Source organism: Passer domesticus, chromosome Z, assembly GCF_036417665.1.
Source record: "Passer domesticus isolate bPasDom1 chromosome Z, bPasDom1.hap1, whole genome shotgun sequence".
NCBI classification, from domain to species: domain Eukaryota; kingdom Metazoa; phylum Chordata; class Aves; order Passeriformes; family Passeridae; genus Passer; species Passer domesticus.
Window position 1 is genome coordinate 20,694,261 of NC_087512.1, and position 16,572 is coordinate 20,710,832.

At 38.6% G+C, this 16,572-nt stretch overlaps 1 protein-coding gene across 4 annotated transcripts in view; it reads left to right on the forward strand.

The window, feature by feature from the left end:
• ZSWIM6 (zinc finger SWIM-type containing 6) overlaps positions 1-16,572 on the forward strand; it is a 114,925-nt gene that overhangs the window by 12,665 nt on the left and 85,688 nt on the right. The window lies entirely within an intron of this gene.

Consider the following 16,572-nt stretch of genomic DNA (forward strand, 5'->3'; position numbering starts at 1 on the left):
GAAGAAATCTTGTTTTGTACAAGAGTGTTGTATTTGGTTCATGTAAAAAATTTTTTCATTGTGTGTTTTAGGTCAGTTTTCATGTTTCTTATGTTTTATTTTCCTCTTCATTTTAAGGCTTTCCTTACTTCCAAGAAAACAATTTTCATTTTCAAAGCTGCCATTCCTTTTAGAAAGTGATTCCATCTTTGTATATGATCCGATGCTTTGGTATGTAGCAATGTCTGAATTTGAGCCACTTATCATGCCAGCAGTTGATGCCTGCATTTACTTTCTTTCCCTGTGTGCTGACTTTCAGAGGTGAACTATTAATTAAATGGAAAATCTCTGTGTGTGACAGAGGGCTATTTAAAAGGCATTATCACACAAACTAGTTTCCTTAAAAATCATTTGGTAGTTGCTGCATTTTGCTGTATCATTTGCTTTTATAAATGAACCTGTTAAATCATTACTTAAGACTCTGGTCAAGTTCTAATTTTAAAAATTCAAGTGAAAAAATGTGTGAGACTGTCAGGTGTTGAAGGATGAACTGTAGTAGATGGCATGCTCTTAGATATGTGTGTATGAGTTCAATTAAGTGTCACCTGCTGTCTAGGTAATCTCGTGATGTCAAGATAAATTGTGAAGTTCTGTAGTAGTGTAAATATGAGTGCAAAGTTTAGGAAAGCTGCTGACATTCCTTAACTTGCTTTCTCTTTAGCTTATTTTCTTAAGGGGTAAGGTAGGAGAATTCACTGCATCTTTAAAAAAAAAAAAACAAAAGCCAAGTCAGAAAAGGACCACACTATTTTAACTGACAAAAGGTATCCTAATTTATGAATATGCTGTCTGTGACACGAACTAATTTGAAACCTTAAAAAGCTTTCATGTGTAGCTTTACAGATTTAATGTGAATTCTGATTGCCTGGAATGCAGACAGCCTGACAGCACGTGAATACTTGAGTGCTGTCCAACAGCTGCAGTTGTTCTGAGAGATCTGTCTCCTTGAACTTCCAGTTTTTGCTGTTGGTTTACTGTCCAAGACAATGTATGTAAAAAGTTCTCAGCTGGGTATGTGTGCAGTCCTTGACATGGCTTCATAACCTTCTGTGACCGGGATCATTGGCAGTGTTGGCTGGTGCTGTACACTGGTTTGCATTCTCCTTCCAGCTGCATGCCAATTACCATGATTTATGTGATGGCCTTGCGGCACATTACCCTGCTGTCCTCTGAAACAGCAACATGCATCCAGTCTTTGTTGCCTTGGCTGTGCTGTGGAGGGCCAGGAAGTCTGGAAAAGCTGAGATATAAATCACCATCTTAAAATAGATGTTTTCTGACTGAATTCTGCAAATGTGCAAACAGACTGGAGGAGTTGAGCCTTCTAATAGTAACTCCACTGTAGAGGATTCCTTTGTGATTAAGTCAGAACTGATAAAAGGCCTGCTGTAAGAGCTGAGTGGGCATACAAAAGACTTTTTCTGATGTGACACAATTCAGTATACACTTAAGAGTCTCCTAATGTAGAATTTATACCAGCACTTTATTAAACACCTCTGAAAAGTGAAAACCAAATATTCAAAGAGGGCAGATTTCAGCAGTGTTTATATTGTAAAGTAATTGTGATACACATCAGTACATGCTTTAAAAAGGAGAGTGTATTTTTTTATTTGGGGTTTTCAAGGTTATTTATTATTGTTATTTTTTACTGTAAGCCTCCATTCGTCTTTGCAAGTGAGTGTATTTGACAGTTGAAATACCTGGAAGTTTTGCTTTGGAAATGCAAGGGCAGTGGCTGAGAAAGTCTGATGCTAATTGGAAGGATGCAGTTAAAACCTGTCAATAAGTTTAAATTTGCACTAGTAGAGCTAGCTGATCAGATAAATAGGAAGCTCATGTATTGAATTAATGTTCTAAAAATTTAAGTGATTTATCTTTTATCATAGTTTATTTAACAATCCACCTGTTTACATAAGTGATCTTTCATAGTTAATTGGTGTCAGACCTTTAATACATTTTGGCATCGCTGGGAAAGTAATGTGGGAAATGGTGTAGTAAGGTATTTCACAGACTTACATGTTAGAATATATTTTTATTATGTGTTTTTTACTTTATTTTTTCACAAAAGTTAATTGCATTTAAATGATTCTCTTAAAGGCCTGAAAAATCAACTGTTTCGTAGCTGTATGACTTCTAAGAAATGAGACACTTAGTTGTATGTGTGCCAAATTTAACTGCTAACTGGTTACTGACAACCGGTAGTAATGCAGTGGCAGTGTAGGAACTATGCAGGAATTGTGCGGCTGACTACAATATTTAATTTACACTGACTAATGAAATTAAAAACATTAAACCATCAAGGCATTTAAAATTGGATAAACCCTTACAGAATGTTACAAATGTACAGCTTGTAACAGAGTAGAGGATCAAGTTTGCATGTATTCTAAGTATTTAAATGTTTATAAACTTGTGTTAAAAGCTTGGCTTTGGGTTAAAGGCTTCAGCAGTGGCTCTCAGATTTGTTTCTGTGTGTTTAGAGTTTGACTCCTTCTTCTTTTATGCTAGTGTCCTGCATAGCAGTGTTCCACAATGTGTGCAAGGCAGCACAAACTTTTCAAACTCAAACACTTCAGCTTCTAGCTTGCTCTTGTCAAAAGTGGCTCTTAAGCTTTATTTTTAATTTTTAATTTCTGCATTCACCTTTGATATTTTGACTATGCTGATGTGCATGGAGCACTGATCCATATTCAGTGATTGATATGTTTGTCAGTAGTATAAATAAATACAGGTAGTGTGATTTTCAGCGTTTCATATGCTTGATGGTTGGTCCTTTCTTTGACTTACATGCTGCTGTGGCTATGAAAGGATAGCAGTTAAAATCTGTGTTAAGAATTCATTACCAAATACACTTACACTTAATCTTGGGATCTTCTGGAAAATGTGAGGAAATCAGTTCAGTGGAGGACTGTACTGTAAGTTGTTGGTTGCTTCCACAGCAGTTCCATCAGACTTTGCTTCTGCTATTGGTGGAATACAATGCAGTATTTTGGGAGGGTGGAAAGTAGTCTTAGTAAAATACTCATTTGCATATTTACAAAGCTGAATTTAGTGACAATACTTACTGGATTAAACATGGCTTGTTCTTCTTTAGGACAATTCTGCAGAGTCTATTGATTTTAAAAGTTCAAGAACAGGGAAAAATAAATAGTCTGAATTGCTTAATATATTAGCTCAAAAAAAAGAAAAAAATTGAACACTTTTATTCTGAAATGCTGTTATTACTAATGACATCTGGCTGTGCTGCTGCTGTGGTATATGCAAAATGAGTCTCAGTTCTTCCATTGATTTAGATCGTGAACTGAAACCTTGCAAACTGTCTACAGTTAGTGCCTTGGGGATAAAATATCAAGTACATTACATTCTGTTTCTGGATTTAGTGTAGCTATATTATACAGAAGCCCAAAACTTCAATTTTGCTTCCTCCACAGCAGGGGGATGAGGATGACATAAAATGCATGGATCTTTTTTATCTTTTTGTTATTGCAAGCCATGATGTGTGAGTGCACCATCATGCGGCTTTCCTTGTCAGATTCGAATACCCATGAATTAACAGAGGTGACTTCAGCTCAATGTGCTAATTCATGAATGGTAGGCAGCGACTAGGACTGGGACATGATGTAACAGTTGCTGTGAAAGTCTGATGGGATAAGCTGAGAAAAAAATTCCTCAGTCTTGTGTATAAATTTTAGAAGTAGCATACCACTTAGTTTTACTGACAGTTTTGGGTGATCAGTTGTTAAATTGTCATGTATCCTGGCAGTAGTTTACAGGTTTGATTTATAGGTGATTTAGTAGATGATAAATGTAAATTACTGTTTGGTAGCAGGGAGCAAAGATGTGTTTAGGAGTAAACAAGAGTTTGTTTTATTAAATACACTCTTGAAGAGAAGAAAGGTGATAAAATGCTGAGTAAAATGCTTTATAGACGAGAGGCCAAGAGAGAAGTGGGGAAGTGGTACTTCCTGAGATAGTACAGAGGTCAAAGACCTCACTGGATATCTGATGAGGTATATTTAAGGAGGATGTAGTCCAAATGACTGTTCCCTCTATATGATCTGCATTTAATGAGTATTAGCAAATGCATGGAAGCTAATAGACTTTTTGCTATAAAATGAAACACAGCTTTCAAGATGAAAAATAGGTTAGCAAATGGTAACTTAGTTGTTCTGTAGCTTTGGAAATTGTAAAATAGTTTTGAGTTATGAAGTGGTTGTCCTCTCACTCTTTTCAACCTTTTGTTCCAATTTCAGTTTTATAAGTAAGATGTATCAGATGCACAAATGTAATGCTCTGATTTTTCAGATAATGGTGGCTTTCTCTGTGTTTGAAGGGTGTTTGTCAGATTTTACTTTAGCAGAAGCTGCTTCTGTTCAGTCATGATGGAAGCTTGGCCAGTGGTATAACAAAACTATTGACTTTGTTCTTATACTACTGTTTCAAAGAGATTTTTTCATATCATTATCTTTGATAAAATTGTAGACTCTAATTAAGTTTCATTTACTATAAGTTGTTTCCAAATTGTAGCTTAATTTTCCTGAATAGACATTAAATGGCTTGGTTTTAAAACACTGTATATTGCAAAAGGAGACTTGTTTTTGTATTTTGGTCCTCTACCCCCAGTAGTGAATATGTATGGTACCCAGACTTGTGAAAAACAGATCCCCCCCCCACCCCCGCAGAGCCTATATATTGTCCTGACCTGGGACAGGGAGTGCAGACAAGGATCTGATGAAGAGTGATACACAGTTCATTGGACAGTTCTTCAGACAAAAAGTAGGAAGGGGAAAGAGGAAGACAACTGTCAGAGTTGTGGCAGTGGTGATCAGAAGGAGTAGAGATGCTTTTCCTGCTGATAAGAGGTCATATGAAATACAAACTTAACATTTGTAGGGGTATAAGATAAGTGGTAAAGACTAAAAACATAGGACAGATGTGAGCATTGTAATCTCAGTACCAAAGAGATCTAAAGTCTTGTACTTAAGAGGAAGGACTTGTGTGTGCTCAACAGGACAAGGAAGGGTGCTACTGTTGTCAGAAAGCTGAATATTCCTAGTATGTAGCATATGCTTAAGGGAGTAAGATGTCAGTAGGATCAAAGCCGCTCCTTCCTGATACTCAAAGTGTGAAAAGATAGCTAGTGAAATGTTAGAATGGGTGAGTGGAAAGATCTGAATCATGGGTATGTGCTTCAGTGGATCCTGCCTGTTACAAGGTCCATCTTCCCCTCCCTCATTGAATAACAAAAGGAAGTTAAGAAGTAGAGATCAGATGTTGAGAAACATCTGAAAGGCGGAAGCAGAGGAAGATGACTGAGCAATGAGACACTAATCTCTGAAAGGAAGTAAAAGGAGAAGCACAAAAATCTGTAAAAGTTGAAATTTCTGGGAGGGGAATCAACAATTTGTGGAAGTGCTGAAAGGTACAGGAACTTGAATCCAGAGGACATTTTCACTGGGGACTATGGTGAGAGCCATCCCAGTGTGATGCATTGGAGCCAGCAAGGGTCCAATGGCAGAACTACATTCCAGACAAGGGCCTTGGTGTAGTCAGTGACTTCGTTGTGGGATCGAGAGGGTGATGTGGTACAAGATGGTGTGATATAATGGAAGCACCTCAGGCAAAAGTTAATGGGTGAGGTGGGAGAATCAGCAGCATTAGAGTGCAAGGAGTGTCTGTATGTTAGCCTGGCATACATGTAGCTTGATTGGTAGGCATGAGGGGTTTTTATAGCTGTGTTTTGTTCCAGGAGCCCAGGACGTATAGCATGTCGTGCAGCCTTGGTGAAGCAGTGTCATGAGCCTGGGGATTGGGCTGTGTGGTGTTTGTATATTACAAAGTCAAGAGCAGATCCACTTGTATTGCAGTTGATGCTGGTTTGAAGTATCAGAAGCAGAGTGGGGATATTGTATTTGTACAGTGGGATGGAGGTGGGACTGCTGCAGAAGGAGCCTGCAATTTAATCTTCCATCAGTAGTTGGTTACAAATAATGCGAGTCAGCAGCAGCACGTTCAATGCAAGCTGGACGGACCTTTGACCAGCTTATTCTCTGCAGAGCACGCTGCCCTCACACCATACTCTCTGCATTGACCAGCTCTTCTTGCACGGGTAAAAGCAACTTTGGTCAGCTGCTTTCTGACAGGAATGGGTGTATTTGCAAGCAGGGGGCTATAGCGATGTTTGTGGGCTGTCAGTGTCTAACAGCGGTGTCCAGTGTGGTGGTGACAACTCGCAAGCCCTGATGTGGTGCAGCAGCACAGGGCCTTCACTGACTTGAGTGATACATGTCAGCTGTTTGGAGCCTCTTTTGCAATCTGTGCAGATGTGGTGTGCTGAACAAGGTAGGTAGTTTCTGGTCTTTGTAAATATGGATTTCAGGCGCAACTGCAGGCCTGATGTCTGTCTTTTTCTTAAGACTGGTAACCTTAGGTTGCTTGAGAAAGGTTATAAGTGATGAAGGCCTTAAACTCTGACAGAAGTTGTAACTATATTTCCAGTTATTCCTTTTCTTAGGGAGGGGTAATATTTCTGGTTGACCAAGCCTGGTGCCCTAAAGAATGCTGCTGATACGGAAGCACAGTGTGGCTGTGAGCATGGGAATTCTCCAAGAGCTTGTTCCAGCAGGGTTGCAATCTCTTGTCACTCAGTGAACTCCTCCAAGGACAGACTACAAAACAGGCCTATCAAAATAATTGTTTTCCATGATGAAATACTTGTCATGAATATGGTAAATGAAAGAACTGGCTCATTTGCTGAGCTATGACTCATTTACTTCTCTGCGCCTCATTGTGTAACTCTTAGAACAGAAAATGCACATTGCTGTGCTTATAAACTAGTATTTTGGAAAGGTTTTCTATGATTGCCATTTGCAGACTTCACCCACTGTGATGACCACTGTGTTATTAACCCTGAAGTTACATCATTGCTTTAGGCTGGCTTAAATGTGGGCTGCTCTTAAAAGAACACTGCAGTTCTCAAGCTTTCAGCTTGTGCCAGGGCTTGTGGAGCTGCATGGTTAGCCAGACAACTGGCCTGCTTACGAATTCAGCTCTTGCTTGGTGAGTTTTACCTGGTTTATTGGTGAAGAAAATGCTACTCTTGATGCCAGGGAAAGAAGATTGCATGAGGAGGCACTGGGAAAGTCAGGGCTCCTTTTTGTCAGTCACACTTTAGACTGGTCTAAAGGGGACATGAAGCCGTAATTGCTGCCTGGGGAACGGAGGTAGCTGCTGTGTTTGGGAATTAAACTCTGGCAAAAGGCAGCTTGTTTGTTTCAGTGCTATCAGGACAGGCCTTTCCTGAGCTCAGATGCTGTGTTTGACATACATGAGTGAGCCATTTTCCATATCACTTCATCCATGGTGGTGGTTTTTTTTTTTTTGTGGTACAAAATCTCGGCTTAGTGATGAGTACCCCTCCCACACTCCCATCAGTGGTTAAAAAAAGCCAGACAAATGTTTACTTCAGGAGTACAGGAAAGGAGAAGAAAATACCTAACAATTTAGTCCAATTGTGCAAATTCATATCTGTCTGTATTTGCGTAGCTGTTGCAAAAGGTAGTTTTTGCTTTCAAAGTTCATGCATTTCCTCTTCTTTTGTGGCAGTGTTAAACTTCAACATACTTACAGCATAGACTTTTGAAGTAATTTTTCTCCTTATTATGCTGTAGTTTGGTGTACAAATCATGTGTATTGTGTTTATTTTCATCATACCTATTGACCTGTTTATTTTCATCATAGTTGTTGCTATAGTAAGTGTTCACAGCTTTTTGTGTGACTAGACCTGCTGAGCCAACATAACTAAGAATGAGAAATCTCTTCTTTGCTTCTTGAACTCTCATCTGTTGCTACTCAAGAGTCACTGGAGGTTGCAGGGTTGTGGTAGTGTAGCAGAGACTTTGGGTGTCTGGCATGGTCTTTTTTTTCCTACTAGGTAATTCTGGAGAAAGAACTGATGGAGCACAGTGTGGAGATTTCAAACAGAGTTTGTAGGGCTGGCTTATGAGTAAGAAAAAGCCTTACTGCTTGTAAAATAAGTACTTTTGATACGGATTTATTGACAGTCTGAAATAGCTTTGTGGTGTTCCAGTATCATTACTGCTTCCTCAAGTAGAACATAATTGAGCAGAATGGTGCTTTTGTATAACTTCTGTAGCGTGGAAGTTAAATGACAGACAGCTGCTTCAATAAGTGAGGTGTGTTTACTGAAGTGATCTGTTTTCAGCACTCCAAGTCAATGTGTGGTCTATTCCAGATGCACCTAACAAATGCAGAGCTTTGTTTGCCCGTAACTGGTGGAGGGGAGAAGTGCGTAAATGCCTTGTTGCATACTTCATGCTGCAGATGAGGCCATTTTTTAAGGCAGAAATAGCTTTCTTTATCATAAAGACAATTTTTTGTGGAACTTGTCTGTCTGGGAGAGGGTGCTTTGGCTTTCTCAACTGCTTGCACACTGGGAGATCAAAGATTATTACTGGCTTACTTTAACAGTAGCCTGCTTCAGTGAGGAAGAATTCATCGGGGTTGCTTACTTCCTAGAGGCTTCCGACAGTTCTGACTAGGCAGTTGTGGCTGTCAGACTGTTAACGGTGCTCATGAGTGAGACATGGGCTGCTCCTTAAGTTGTGCAAAGCTTAAGCAGGGTTCTTTACCTCTCTGGGTTGTCTCCTGGTGGAAGGGAGACTGCATGACCTCCAACCCTAACTGAAGTGTCTAGATCCTTCCAAACCTCTGCCAGTAGTATTTATTGGATGTGTTTGTCTAGGCTCCTAAGCTAAACATTTCTCATTTGAGGAAAGTGAAGTTACATAGTCTGGTATCTTGCCCTCTCTATAGCTCCACTGCTAATGGTATAAAATTAGATGTTTATAAAATTAGATGTCTACTTTCTGTCATACTTTGTTTTAGGCTCATCAGAGTTGTTTAATGTGATACTTTGGAAGCTGACTATGACTTCTGCAAGCCAGGTTTGTTAAAGAAGTACCAGTTTGAACTCTTGTCTGCTTAGGAAAATGAAAAGCACTGAGGTGTATCAGTCTTACAGTTTTTGTAACCAATTAGTGTGGTTTCATGGTTGTCTTGTTTTTGACCCCTCCCCCTCTATTCCTACTTACGCTTTGCCATTTTGAAGATTAGTACAGTCAGTGCAAATTGGCTCTTCAGAACAGGGCTTTGAGCTATACACAGTGCTATTGCTTAAGTGACACTAACAAATAGGAAAAAGAGCAATCCCCCCTGGGTAGTGCAGGAGGTTCTTTAAACACACTCAAATACAACAAAAGTGTTCAAATTTGAAGCTTGGCTAGGTTATATTCAGTACAATGCCAGGAAGGATGAGACCAGGGTGAGGGAAGAGGAGAAGAGCAGAGCTTGTAGACATCCTTTACCTACATGAAATTCTGAAGTTATTTCCTGCACTTTCATTTCTATATTTGCACAAATGCAAGGTTGTAATTAATGTAATTCTAGAAAAAGTATTTTTAAATTTCACTCATAATTGAGTGTGTTTAATCTGGGGAAACTTATTTTTGCATTTGTTTTCGAAATAGGGTTAAAACCCTGCAATTTTTATGTGCTGCAGTTGAGTGAGTCTCTGTAATGCTATTAAGTGTAAAACTTACTTGGATTGGTGTTTCTTGATGGACCAGGTCCAAGTGGGTGTTCTCATCACAGCACTTGGGTTGAATGAAAAAGAGTCTACCCCTAAATCCCATGTACTTAGGTCTTTGCATACAGATTTGCTCGCAAGTTTAGAATTTTGTAGAACTGGTTCAGGAATCTTGACTGGCACTTGCCGTCCTTGCCAAAGCTCTCCAGAATCATTATGTAAATACCCTCACACCAGCTGTAGGTGAGAATGCTGCCTGTGTGTGCACGGCCAGAAGCTGCTGCATTTCAGCTGCTCGCTGTAATTTTGTTTCTTCAGACCTTTATCTTTCACCTTCCTGAAAGACATCTGACCACTTTCCACCAAGGACTGAAGTCCTGTTGGGAGACAATCCACAGGGCAATTTCCACTGAACAATGAATGTGCCACCAGCTGTGCTTGTGCCTAGTTTCTTTTCTTGCTGCAGTAGGTGTGAAGTTATTTAAGGTTGTTTGACCTAATAGAGAAGTTTAAGACAACTCCTGAATTTTAAATTTGAACATATGAGGAGGGGCTCCTAATGGTTTCAGATTACTGTGATTTCTGAAATTGTTTGTGTAGTTTTGTCCCCTTAGGTGCTGTTTGAATTCAGGGTAAAGGTGCTGCTGGTTATGCTGTGCAGATGGTAGGTTTAGTTCATTTAGTAGTCTCCCTAAATGTATTCATCTTTAAAGACAAAATTTTCTGCAAACTAGGAACCGAGACTCATGAAATTCCTTTTAGCCTGCAATTTCTGTGAAATGCATCCCAAAAAAATTTAGTGTGTACAGTGATTTGATAAACTTCCATCACGATGAATCTGTCACAGAGTCAGGATGCAAGTACTTCATCTGTTCTGACTAACAGTACTTAAGCAGAAACAACAGGCACAAAATTAATCAGTCTGGGTCTCTGGGAGGTGTTCTTTAGTATTATCTTTGCATGAACAGCGCAGCACCAGGTAATAAAGAAAACAGAAAATGTTTCGTGCATAATCATTGAAACCTTTGCTGTTGGGAGGCCTCAGAACATAAAGGTCGTTCCAGTCAAATGTATGAAACTTGGTTTTAGATGGGACTTTCTGTTCTTAACATAGACTGTTATGAACAGTTAGTACATTGAGACATTGAAAGCAGAGCGTCAGTTTTAGAAATACTGGCATCCCTCAATGAGGGAAAAATGTATCTTGAATGATGACTTGTGGTGAGTATACAGGTTCACACGGTGTTTCTTACTGAGCTTCATGATAGTTTCAGCTCATTTCTACACTGAAATCTTTCCCCGTCTCATGTAGTAATGAGGACATGGAAAGAAAAAGATAAACCCAGACCCAAAGCAGTGTATTATGAGAAGACAGCTGCAATTTAAGCCACCCATTTGTAAGTGACACTGGTCTCCAGAGATGCAGTGGTTGTGAATATTTTGAAATCCTTCAATTTTTAATTGCTAAAATCTTGAAATGTATTCCTGATCACTGCAAGCTTTTTTATCTCTTTGCATTCTGGCTGTTATGAATACAATTTGACACATCTTTATTAAGGCTATTTTAATTTGATTCATACAGAGAGAGCAAACTGAATGCAAAGGAAGAACCTCTGCTGAAGGCTGGAGTAGTTTCATTCAGCCTGGTCACTTAGCAAAAAATGTATTTCCTCAGAAGAGTGATTAAAGTATGTGTCCTCTATCTTTGTCATCAGTTGAAGTTATACCTGAAATTATACATCACACTGGAAACTGTACTATAATTGAGAGGTTATTCAAGAGAGAAAAAACATTAGGTGAATGGAATCTGTGACTTCTAACAAGTTCACTGAAAGTTACTAAGTTCTTGAGCATAGCTGAAAAGTAGAAGAACTTACTTCTGTTGACAGTGTTAAGAGTTGATAAATATCTGCCCTGTTAGATTTATATGAGTTCATCTAGTCCACTTAAAACAGGAGCAAGACCTCTAGGAAAACCTTCATTAACCCTATGTGCTGATGATGACTGTGCTGCTCTTCTCATTGTATATTAGCAGTCAGCAGGGAGACTCTCTATAATTTGGCATTCTGAAGCGAATTGCATTTACGGTGCTGTCTGCACAGGCTGATTTTGAAGGCGTATAAGATTAGGTATGACAGGAAGGGGAAAAAGATCTTCCAGCATATATATAGAAATGGTTGTGTTTTGGAGGCTTTATGCATTATAAATATAGAAACTACTTTTCAGCTTTTGTTTTTTGCCAGTAGTAATAAGTTTTTCATACTCTCACAGCTGTTTATTGTATGAACAGCTGACAAAAACTCATGCTCTGAGGTAAGGTGAGCTGGCTTCTAGGTAGAACAAAGACCTTTGTTAGAGTAGGAAAGAGATTCCCCCCCACCCAGAACACAAATGTAAAGGCAGCTGGCAGCATGACTGCAGATCAGAAACATATCTGGAAACTTAATTCTCCCAGTTGTGGTGTTACTGAAGTGCAGAGATTTATTTTTGTTTTACTGTCTTTAAGGATTTTAATATTTAGCAAATAAAACTGTATGTTTTTGTATGCTGGATTTTGGGTTATATAAAAAGCTTTAATACACAGAGAATAATTGCTAAAAAGGAGGAATGGACATGACTGCACACGTGGTGTGATTTTTCTTGTGGTGAGGAATGGGGGAGTCATTTGGGTTAAACTAGATTAAATAAATAAACCCTGTAGGTCCTGGAGCCCTTGGGTTTCCCTGAGTTCAGCATTATGTGGGAGTGTTATGGAAATAGTAATTCAAAATAAGCAACCCCTGATGTTTGTAAACAGGTATCTAATGTGCTTGCTTTTGTCATCTCCTCCCATAGACATGATACCACTTAGTTTGCATATGCGTTTTTACTTAGATAACCTTAACAGAATGCTACTTGCTCCCTCCTTAATTTTTCTGTGAGCCTAAGCCATTACCACAGTCTTGATCTAGCTGTGTGACTACTTTAGCTCCAGTGTTTTGTTTATTCTGCCTTTTCACCCTCCAACTTGGCAACAGTGTTTGGAGAGAATTTCGTGAGGGAGAAATGCTTCTTCTACTTTGAAGGGTAGACACCACTGAGTCAAATCAGGTTCTCCATGCACAAAGAAAAGGAATTTAAATGCAATAGCATGTAAAAAAGAAGGGTGCCCAATTGCACTGTACAGGGTAAATGATGTATAGAAAGTGGTGTCTTCCACAGATGGACCAAGGTAGTGTTGTATTTTCAACTTGTTCATTTGCTGAGAGTAAATTGCTTTTCTTGAAGAACAAAATGAAAGTTTTTATCACAATGTTCAAAATTTTTTGAAGAGCAAAACAAAGTGTTTATCACAGCCTTTGTAACTGGCAAACAGGTTTTTTTTTGTGCTTTGGTTTATAAACTATTATGAATTCACTAGTCTGAAAAATAATAGAATGTAGTTTCTTCTTTAATTTGAAGAGCATTTCTATGATGCCATGTTGCAACTTCTAACACATATGCTATTGAATGTTTTGGGAGTCTTCCTTGAGAAAAAGGTTTAAACTTAGCTGAGTTGTGATCTCTGACAAAATAACTGATACTTAATATTAAAACAAAAACTACTCAAATTCACAAATGAGTATAAGTTCTTATACTGTATTAATTAAACTACACTTTTTATCTTGTTCCATTCTGTCCCAGTCATGAAGTCTTAAAAATGTTATGGCTCCCAGATCTGTCTCGCATATAGAAGACACTGAGCTTAGTTACAGCAGACTTGAGTGTTTGCGCTGCTTTTTTACAGAGGGCAAGTGTGTTCACTGAAAATAGAAATCAGTTTAAAACTGGTTACAGCCACCATTTTCTAAGCCTCTTACACTGTTTTTAAATCACTTTGCTTTGCAATTATTCAACTACATTGACTGTAAAGAACAAAAGCTAGTAAGAATTTAGGATTCTTAAAGGGCATAGCAATTAATTTTTGAAAACTGTTTAGACCAGTTCACTGACATGTACAGGGTTATCAAAGCACAGCAGGCTCAACACTAAATGATACAGTGATTTGTACTATTCAAAATGTTCTGTGTTAGTGAGAAAGCCAAGCTGACTTTTGACATAGGAAGATAATGGACAGCAATCACTGATCACCCCACTAAGTTCAAATGACCTATTGCTAATAGCAGACTTAACACTCTTTTATTTCCTTTTTTTAAAAAATCTTGCTTGTGGCAAAATATGTCAGCTACTTAAGGCACTTTCTGGATTATCTAGAGTAGCATTTCTGGAACTCAAGGATCATTTTGGATTCTCTTTGGCTATATATTGGTATCATAATTTTCCCTTTCCCACTTTTCTCATCCTTTCTTCAGATTATTGGTTTGTACTGTGTTCATCTGCTGCAAATAAATAGTGGGGTGAATTTGCTTGTCCATGACCCTCACTGTTACAGTTTTTCATAACTCGTGTAGTTTGAAAGCTTCTTTTGGTTCCTTTTTAGTTGGATGCTTAGATCAGTTCTTTTTCTTACTGCATTTATTATGGTTTTGTTTTGAAACTTTGTATAAATGGAGGAATCCACTAGTCTTGAAATGTGGTTCATTCAGTGAAGATCTGTATGCAGTAAGGCTTACTAAAAGCAATAGTTTTCTTTTGCAATTTGACTGTCTCTGTAGAAAGACCGCGGCTTGGTTGACCTATGCTGTGTCTGTGTAGTATGTCACTGGACATTCCTGCTACTGACATAGCTTTGGCTGCATCTGCAGTTGAAGAGCATGAAACCTTGCAGTGTTGATGAGTCTTAAATACAATTTGCAAGAATTCCATGTGCTGTAAGGTATATGATACCAGTATGGCACAACCTGAAAGATGATTAATTGCTTGCAAAACTTAAATCTAATTTTCAAAATGGGTGAAGTCAGATTTGTGGAGTATTTTGTACCTGTTTGTACAGAAGTGTATAGTACAGCAGGAGTTATGCAGCTGATAACTTTTTGCATCTTTGTATTCATTTGCACTAAAATGGTTTTTAAAAAACACAACAAAAACAGGTCCTCACTAGTTTCTTTCAAGAAATTAATGCTCCATGAAGAAAGACTCTTCAACAAAAGCACTACCCCTTTTCTTTTGAGCTTTTCAATCTTTTGTCATTAACCGCTTGTCAGTGTGTTTGCTGGCAGTTGAATTTAAGCTTTAGAATTTTTGGGAAGTTATCAAAAGAGCTTAATCCTATTGTCTCCTTGGATTATGTTGAGGTGTGGATGTTTTTGTGTATTTTTTGTTCTGTTTTTTTTTTGTGTGTGTGTGTGTGGTTTTTGTGTGTGTGTTGTTTGGTTGGTTTTGTTTGTTTTTTTTGTCTTTTTTTTCTCTCTTTTTAAGTGACTAGGTGGAAGTTGAAACTCTAGTCTATTTTTAACTTTTTTTTTTTTTTTTTGGCAGGGTTAATCTAGGAAGAAAGATAGTTCTGTTTCTGGGATTTTGGACTCCATCAAGGCTGAAGAGTATTACTAGTATGCTTATGAAACTCTCAGGGCAATAAATGCAAGGTCTTAAGAAGTCAGTAATTCTGTCTGACTCCTTCCCAAGATTTCTGTCTAGTTTAAAGACATGGCATGGCAGAATAGTAAGGAAGCCACTATGACAGTAAAAAGTGTTTCCTTCTGCTCAGGAGGAACTTCCTGTGTTTTACTTTATCTTGTCACTGGGAATCGTGGACAGGAGTGTGGCTCAGTTTGCTTTGTTTTCCCTTTAGGTATTTGTACAAATTGATGAGACCTCCCTGAGCCTTCTCTTGTGCAGGCTGACCAGATCGAGCCGTCACAGCCTTTTTTTTCTGTGTGGGGTGCTTCAGCTCCCACATTACCTTTGTGGCTGTGTGCTGGACTCACTTGAGTGGATCTGTGTCTGTCTTGTAATGGGGAGCCCAGCCCGGGACACAGCACTTCAGGAACGGCTCCATGGTGCTAAGCAGAGGGGAAGGATCACATTCCTTGATCAGCTGGCAGCACTACTCCTCTTACAGCCCAGGATACCACTAGCTGCCTTTGCTTCAAATAACAATCAAAAGAGAGCATTTTAACTGGTTCTGGCTTCAGACTACCCTTAAACCCAAACAAAAGTGGAATAAAAACACTTAAATAGCAATCACAACTCTGCATTTACTCTGCCAGTGTAACTGGGACAGTTTCCTCTTAACAGGAGTTACTTTTCAAGCTTGAATTTTAACACCAGCATTAACACCATTTTCTTAGTGGATGGAGATCAGAATTGCTGCGGCTTTATTTGTGATGAGCTACAAAATAATTGATGAATTGCATATTCTGTTGGCATAATACTTTCTTGCTGTTTCTGTGATTTGCTTGGATTTCTGCTTACAAGAACTTGGTTGCTTTAGTTAACACAGATAAGACTCTTGAGGCATGAGGGTACTCATGTAAGCTTTACCTGGATTGCCTATTTCCCCCACTTCTCTGATTCCCTCAGATTATCTTGAAGAGAACAAAGTGTGGGTAAAGAGGAATTGAAGCTATCTCTTTGAGAAATGTTGGCTGGTTTGTATCTTCTCTATGGCAATAAAAAACCTGCTTTGCTTTTTGTTATGTGCTTTCAATAGAACAAGAAGAAAGCTTTCTCCACCTACACCATTGTTTCCATTTCAGCTGAGGCCAGTAATGAAACTAGAAGGTAAACCACTATAGAGCTATCTGTCAGGATCTGTTCCTTACCCTTCCTTTGCTTCCCCTTTCACCAGCAAATGTCAAGATAGCTCTGACTATTCCAGAATGTACATAAATGTTATGAGGAATCTCCTACAACTGTTTATTACCTAAACTCAAAAATTATAGCTGCAAAATATGAGTGGCTACTTTCTAGCCAAATGCTGAAAAATGTTTCAATGTAGAGCAGAGAATGCTGTGTAAGTAAAATAGTTTTCAAGTCAATGATTATTTGCCCTTAATGAGTATTATTTT